Source organism: Muntiacus reevesi, chromosome 1 (assembly GCF_963930625.1).
Source record: "Muntiacus reevesi chromosome 1, mMunRee1.1, whole genome shotgun sequence".
NCBI classification, from domain to species: Eukaryota; Metazoa; Chordata; class Mammalia; order Artiodactyla; family Cervidae; genus Muntiacus; species Muntiacus reevesi.
Genome location: NC_089249.1, coordinates 131,062,074 through 131,070,482, shown reverse-complemented (window position 1 = coordinate 131,070,482; position 8,409 = coordinate 131,062,074).

The following is an 8,409-nucleotide window of genomic DNA, read 5'->3' as shown; positions in this document are numbered from 1 at the left end:
GTCACCCTGCTTATTTAACTTATATGCAGAGTACATCATGAGAAATGCTGGGCTGGAAGAAGCACAAGCTGGAATCAAGATTGCGGGGAGAAATATCAATAACCTCAGATATGCAGATGACACCACCCTTATGGCACAGAGTGAAGAGGAACTAAAGAGGCTCTTGATGAAAGTGAAAGAGGAGAGTGAAAAAGTTGGCTTAAAGCTTAAGTTTCAGAAAACTAAGATCATGGCATATGGTCCCATCACTTCATGGCAAATAGATGGGGAGACAATGGAAATAGTGTCAGACTTTTTTGGGGGGGGGCTCCAAAATCACTGCAAATGGTGACTGCAGTCATGAAATTAAAAGACACTTACTCCTTGGAAGGAAAGTTATGACCAAACTAGATAGCATATTAAAAAGCAGAGACATTACTTTGCCAACAAAGGTCCATCTGGTCAAGATTATTGTTTTTCCAGTAGTCATGTATGGATGTAAGAGTTGGACTGTGAAGAAAGCTGAGCACTGAGAAATTGATGCTTTTGGACTGCGATGTTGGAGAAGACTGTTGAGAGTCCCTTGGACTGCAAGGAGATCCAACCAGTCCATCCTGAAGGAGATCAGTCATAGGGGTTCATTGGAAGGATTGATGCTGAAGCTGAAACTCCAATATTTTGGCCACCTCATGCGAAGAGTTGACTTGTTGGAAAAGACCCTGATGCTGGGAAAGTTTGGGGGCAGGAGGAGAAGGGGACGACAGAGGATGAGATGGCTGGATGGCATCACTGACTCAAAGGGCATGAGTTTGAGTAAACTCCAGGAATTTGTGACGGACAGGGAGGACTGGTGTGCTGCGATTCATGGGGTCGCAAAGAGTCGGACACGACTGAGCGACTGAACTGAACTGAACTTTGCAACCCCATGGATCGTAACCCACCAGTTTTTTCTGTCCATGGTATTATCCATGCAAGAATACTGGAGCAGGTTGCCATTTCATACTCCAGGAGAGACTATACACTCACCATAAATGATATTTCATTACATTTAAAAGAATTAAAATAATCCAAGATACGGTATATGATTGCAATTGAATAAAGTAAGAAATCCACTGCAGGAGGAAATTTTGGAAATTCACAAATATTTCGGAAATAAGGAACACATTTTTAAATAGATAGTGGATAGAAAAATAAATCATAAGAGAAATTATAAAATACTTTAAAGAGAATAAAAATAAAAATACAACATTCCAAAAAAATTGTGAGATACAAATAAAACCCTACATAGAAGGGAAAATTATAGCCATAAAAGAAAAAATAAATCAATCAACAACCGAGACTTACATCTTAAAACATGGTGTGTGGAATAAGTGGGAAGGGTAGTCTAAACTTAGAGCAAGAGGAAAGAAGAAATATTGGGCTGGCCAAAATTTCATTGTGGTTTATATATGATGTTATAGGGGGGGGAAATCAATGAATTTTTGGCCAATCCAATAATAGAAACAGTAGAAATCATAAAAAAGCTTATGAAAACAAGAGAGAAAATAAATCCAAATATTGGGTCTTTAAAAAGATCAACAAAATTGACAAATTTTCAGTTAATCTAAGTAAGAAAGATAGATTTTATTAAGTTAAATGTCCTTAAAGATTTTATCCTACACTTATACATCTAACATGTTGTATCCAGTTTTAAGTAAATTGTCTAGTAGATAAACTTTCTCAAGTACTTATGAAGTTATTGTAAACATAAAATTTTAAACATAACATAGTCAATCTTAATTTTCATTAAATACTAATACTTTTTACAAATTTAGGAAAATTATGTTATCCTGTTACAAAAATTTCACAATTACTGAGTGAGAAATTATTCATTGGAATCACAAGTCCAATTTGTTATGAGCTTTAAATTGGCAAATTATACATTTAAAACACCAAATTATCTTAAATGTTACAAGTACTCAAAATACCAAACATGCACAAATTATTTCCAAATTAACATAAAACTATGAATACTATGGATTTGATTTAATCTTCCCAAAATTTAATGTTAAATGTTCCCAAGATTAAGTAAGATAATTCACAGAAGACATAATTTTGTGTTCTCAAGAAATTTAGGCTTATTATCTAGTGTAGTTTGGGGTTTCCTCTCCTAATAAGATTGGGGTCTGCTTCTCAGCTAGCTGAGGCTGCATATCAAACACAGATGTGAATCTGTTGTATTGATGCAGATATGCAAGCTACTTTTTCTTTTAATCTCAGTAACACACAAGTAGGTCTCTCTTCTAGTCTCACTAAACCATTATGCCCTTTAACAGAGTAGTCTCACAACTCACCTCCCTGAACCAAAATATACACACACTATCTAATAATCAAGCACAATTATGTTCTTAATCTTTTCGTTCCCATCCTTGCCTGGATCCAGTTAATCTAGTTACTACAAGATCCATGTCTGAATTATTTTTATAAACTTCTCGTCTGGAAAAGCTAGAACTCCTTAAAGATATTTATGTATGTAAATAGCATACAATATGACTCTGAATGTCTGTCATGACCTTGTCTCCCTATCTCTACAGTTAGGCCACTATTATAACCTCTCACTGTTCATTCAGGGTCTTCCCTGCTGGCTCAGTTGGTAAAGAATCCACCTGCAATGAAGGAGACCTGGGTTCAATCCTGGGGTCGGGAAAATCCCCTTCAGAAGAAAATGGCAACTCATTCCAGTACTCTTGCCTGGAGAATTCCATGGACAGAGCAGTCTGGCAAGCTTTAGTCCATGGGGCCAAAAGAGTCAGACATGAGTTAGTGACCAAATGAAACTCTTTGCTACCCCATAGACTACAGAGTCAATGGAGTTCTCCAGACCTGAATACTGGAGTGGGTAGCCTTTCCCTTCTCCAGGGTATCTCCCCACCACCACCGTAATTCATTCATTTAACAAATTCCTAAAAAGCACCTACAAAGCCCTGGGCAATTATCATATTGTGCTCTAAGTATACATCTACATGTCAGTTTCGAGCATAGCAACCAGGTTTTAGCCAGTTTGCAAGTAACACAATTGCCTGGCAGGCAATGGGGACTAAGTGCATGGGGAAATTAAAGAATTGCATGATATGTGTCGGCAGGTATTTTGCTTCTCTCACTCTTTCACTCTCTTCTCTCCATGTGAATCAGAAACAATCAAAAAATATATTTACTCTTTACATTAATACATCCAAATCACTTTTAAACACCAAATTTCAGGCATTAAATATCTGAGGTATAACAGTTCTATCTTATAGAGTCATACCTACAAATTGCTCAGAACAGTGCTTGGCACATGTAAAGTATATAAAAGTCATTAAATAGTTTCATAATACAAAAAAGAACAGCAGAACACAATAGTCTCTGTTTTCAAATAGTTTGCAGTCATAAGTGAATTAATGCAAAATTTGAAAAGTCATTCAAAGTCATCCACTGAAGCTCTAGCACTGTCCATGGTGAAAGTAAAAGTTAAAGTCACTCAGTCGTGTCCAACTCTTTGGGACCCCATGGACTTGGTCCATGGAATTCTCCAGGCCAGAATACTGGAGTGGATAGCCTTTCCCTTCTCCAGGGGATCTTCCCAACCCAGGGATCGAACCCAGGTCTACCACATTGCAGGCAGATTCTTAACAAACTGAGCCACAAGGGAAGCCCATGGTACTAATGATTCAAAGATGAAAACATCAGTTTTTGCCTCACAGAGGTTCCCAGTCTCCCCTACTCAGAAATTTTCACTGTGTCTTCACAGCCTACAGTTTACTTGGAATGAAATGTAAGCAAACTGGATGGACCACTTGTTTGCAAACTTAGGTTACAAAAGTCTCCTGTATAGAACTACCAGCTGCTGTCTAAATCTGCCCTACAGTTATAAGCTTCTTCCTGGGTACTGTTCATGCTATGTTCTCTGTCTTGAATATCACTCTATCTCTAGCAATTTAAATCTTTATATCCTGAATAAAATGCAATTTGAAGGTTTATCTAATGATTTGATATTCTGTCTCCTTTCTCTGAACCACATGTCACATGTGTATATCTCCCTGGTAGCACTTAATTCATCCTGACTTGCATTATGGAGATTTGTTCTCCCTACTTGACCTTATTTCTTTGTGTTTTATTTATTTCTGCAACCTCTAGGAGTTCTACATAATGCCTTGAATGCTGCATCAGTCAATAAATATTTTTTAAATAAATAAGCTGGATTTTATTTTTGGAATGACTTTTTGGACAAGTTCAGTTCATCAGTTCAGTTCAGTTGCTCAGTCGTGTTCAACTCTTTGTGACCCCATGAACCACAGCATGTCAGGCCTCCCTGCCCATCACCAACTCCTGGAGTCCACCCAAACCCATGTCCATTGAGTCGGTGATGCCATCCAACCATCTCATTCTCTGTCGTCCCCTTCTCCTCCTGTCCTCAATCTTTCCCAGCATCAGGGTCTTTTCAAATGAGTCAGCTCTTTGCACATCAAACCTATCAGGCAACTTGATAAAAACTAGTTACAGCAAATCCAGTTAATTTTATATATTATCATATGGCTTTGATTCTATCAATGTAGAACTACCAAAATGTTGAGAGATGAGGGAGAATGATGGAGAACAATTAAACTTACTTGGGCATCTACTGTATGTCAGGCATATTATTCTTCTATTTACTCTGAATTACCTGTTTTTGCAGATAAAATATGTAAAAGGGAGGTTAATAACCTACTCTAAATCACATAGCTATTAAGACATAAGGCAGCAAATAACAACCAGGTCTATGTGATTCAAAACCAATGTGTTTTGGGTTGATTGATTGATTGTTGGTCTCCTTCTCTTTTTTGTCCTTCAACATAAGGCCTGCCTTCAAAAATGTTGATGTGGATACTTGAATCAGTATGATATAAAGAAAATTATTGGATCATTCGGGAATCACTTCAAAAGATAAAAATTAGTGAACATTGTTGATTATTCTCCACTTCAAATCTCAGTTTTATTTTAATTAAATAGAACCATCATTTTCATGTCTACTGCTTTTGACACAATGCACTTATAACTAGGAGATATACGGATGTGGAAGGCAAATATTTTTGCTGGAACCATTGTTGATTCATCTAATATTAGCCCATGAATATCTTTTCTTTTGTTATCCTAATCAAAATAAATTTTACCAAAGTAAAGAACAGTCAGAGAGGAAGTAATAAAACACTGAACAGAACCTAATTTGTCAGCACAAAAGTATACTTTGAAATATTATAGCCTGAAATATAAAATGCACAGTTATTCCTTTCCCCCAAAACACCTAAGTGATGCAGTACATGTACTGTGACAATAACATAAAATGAGAAGCACCTAGTCTATTTTCTTTTCCTAAGTGGCATGGATTCTAGAAACTCCTCTCTGTTGATCCTTCAGAAATATTTACTGAATGGAAAAGCATTATATACTCTGCTGATGATTACAGAATATTTTTAAAAGACAAATTTGAGATGAAGAAAGTACAAAGAATATGTACACAGAAAAAGCCAGGTAAAATCTTAACACCTAGGGGAAATCCATTATTCTAGAGCAAATAATGCACAGTTAGAGCTCAAAAACCCCTAAAGCCAACACTCTCCCTTACCACATCAAGCACTGGGATTTAAGATTGTGGTATTAAGCATCCTTCAGGCACAGCTTGGCACACCAGAGATGAAATTGTTTTCTGAGTTTTTACCTGGGGTTATTGTACACCTCTTGATGCAAAAAAAAGCAGGAAGCTAGCTTAAAGTGTTAAGTGAGAAATATATGAGTGTTGAGTCTGTGTACTTTAAACTTACTCCATAAATCCCTTCAGTTCAGTTCAGTTCAGTCACTCAGTCTTGTGTGACTCTTTGTGACCCCATGAATCACAGCATGCCAGGCCTCCCTGTCCATTACCAACTCCCGGAGTTTACTCGAACTCATGTCCATCGAGTCGGTGATGCCATCCAGCCATCTCATTCTCTGTCGTCCCCTTCTCCTCCTGCCCCCAATCCCTCCCAGCATCAGGGACTTTTCCAATGAGTCAACTCTTCATATCAGGTGGCCAAAGTATTGGAGTTTCAGCTTCAGCATCAGTCCTTCCAATGAACACCCAGGACTGATCTGCTTTAGGATGGACTGGTTGGATCTCCTTGCAGTCCAAGGGACTCTCAAGAGTCTTCTCCAACACCACAGTCCAAAAGCATCAGTTCTTCGGCACTGGCTTTCCTCACAGTCCAACTCTTACATCCATACATGACCACTGGAAAAACCATAGCCTTGACTAGATGGACTTTTGCTTGCAAAGTAATATCTCTGCTTTTTAATATGCTGTCTAGGTTGGTCATAACTTTGCTTCCAAGGAGTAAGTGTCTTTTAATTTCTTAGAACCCAGTATGTTTTAAAAGCAATAGAGGTTAAACAGAAAGCTGTTACATTTTATTCAATCTATGACTCAAAATTTCTGTGACTTCCAATAAGACAGATGTTCTCTGACTCCTTCAAAAGTTCTAAAATAAAGGAAAAGGAAGATGTAAGCAACTGTCATGTGGAATAAACATGTGAAGCAGTAAAGTTATTAAAATATGGGAGATAAATTATCATCAAGATGTTGCAAAAAGAGCAGAAGAGCAACATGTAATACAACAAAAATAGGCAACAAGCATATAAATATTTGTTTGTAAATTAGTACATGCATAATATACAAAAATATACAACAAACATGCAAACATTTTGTTTGTATATTAGGACATGCATACCTCGTTCACTGATTTGCCCAGTCCTTTGTCTGATTCTGGCGAATAAGGGATCCCCAGTAAAGATTTTTTTTTTTTTTAATGAATTACTGTGTCACACAATCAAGAATTCTGGACACTATTTTTAGATTATTCTCAAATTTTTATACCACAAGTTACATAAATAAAATAAATCACATATATTTTTATGTTTTTCAAGTGAATTTTTTAGCATAACCTATTTGGAATCTACATGACAAGATAATTATAGCTTCGAAAGGTTTTCTTACTTTACAAACTGATCCAAAGAGGAATCCTCTTCCAAAGACCTGTTTCCTAGTGGAGGAAAACATAACAATGATGTATTCCATGCCATGTATTTTGTATGTATTATTTCTTTTAACCATTCATTTTTTCTATCAATATAAACTAGTTATTATCATTCTCCATTTCATAGAGAAGGGTACTGAGACTTTCAGAAGTTAAATAACATGCCCAAAGTAAAAAAGCAGTAAATGTGACTACTGAACTTTAAACACTGTGTGTGGATCCAACACTTTGGATCTTATACCATCATAACAGAGATCACAGAAAGGACAGCTTGTTAGACAAAACAAAGCTACTTGAAGAGAAACTGCTCCTTAGTAGACAAGTCTTAACCAAAGATTACTTTTTCTTGATATCTTCTCTATTTTAAAGCAGTAATATGTTTACAGTATTTATAAAATGTTACCAAATTTGATTAGTATATTAAAAAATTTACACTATACTCACTATCAAGTACAAATTAGATCTTTTCCAGTTTTCCCATTGTTTTTCATTCAAGGATATATGGAAGACTCTATTTTCCAAATGAAGCCAGACAAGTGTAGATAGGTAGATACATAGAGCTATCCCATCTAACCTGTTCTTCTGACCATGTTATATTGACACATCTTCCTCAAGAGCCGAGGTCTATTTTTCTTCTCTTAAACCTTCAACAAGTGTGGAATTTTGTAACAGCCTCTACTAATAGAATGTGATAGAAATCTATGAAATCTCCAAGGCAGATTTAAAAAAGGCAATATGTTCTCCTTCTTACTCTCACAGAATGCTTGCCTTAGAAACTAACCACCTATTATTTAAAAAAAAAAAAAAAGACCACAAACAAACAAAAAAAAACCAATCCATATGGAAAAGTCCCATGCAAGTGCGTCAAGCAGCATTTTTACCCAAGCTTCCAGCCAACAGCCAACATCAACAATTAAACCTAGGATGCAGGTCCTTTCAGATGAATCCAGTATCAAGTGGTTGACTCTTACAACTCATACTCTAGATATCATAGATAAGAGACAAGCTATCTCTGTTATGCCCTGCTTGAATTTCTGACTTAGCAAAATCCATAATAAATAAGAGGTGACTGCTGTTATTTTAAATCACTAAAACTCAGGGTGGTGATTTGTTATAAAATGATATAAAAGAAAAACCAAGACTTTCATCAAGTACAATTTTCCACAAATAAACTCTAATCATGAAGATATTTGGTGTTCAGATATTCCTAAGATATATTAAGCAAACCTACTTTTGAACCTGGATAAACAAAGCTTATTTTATCACAAAGCTATACTATGGGAATGGGGATAGCATATTACAGTGGAAAATAGATGGGCTATATAGTCAGACTATCTAGATTCAAATCCAAGTTCAATCACAAAAG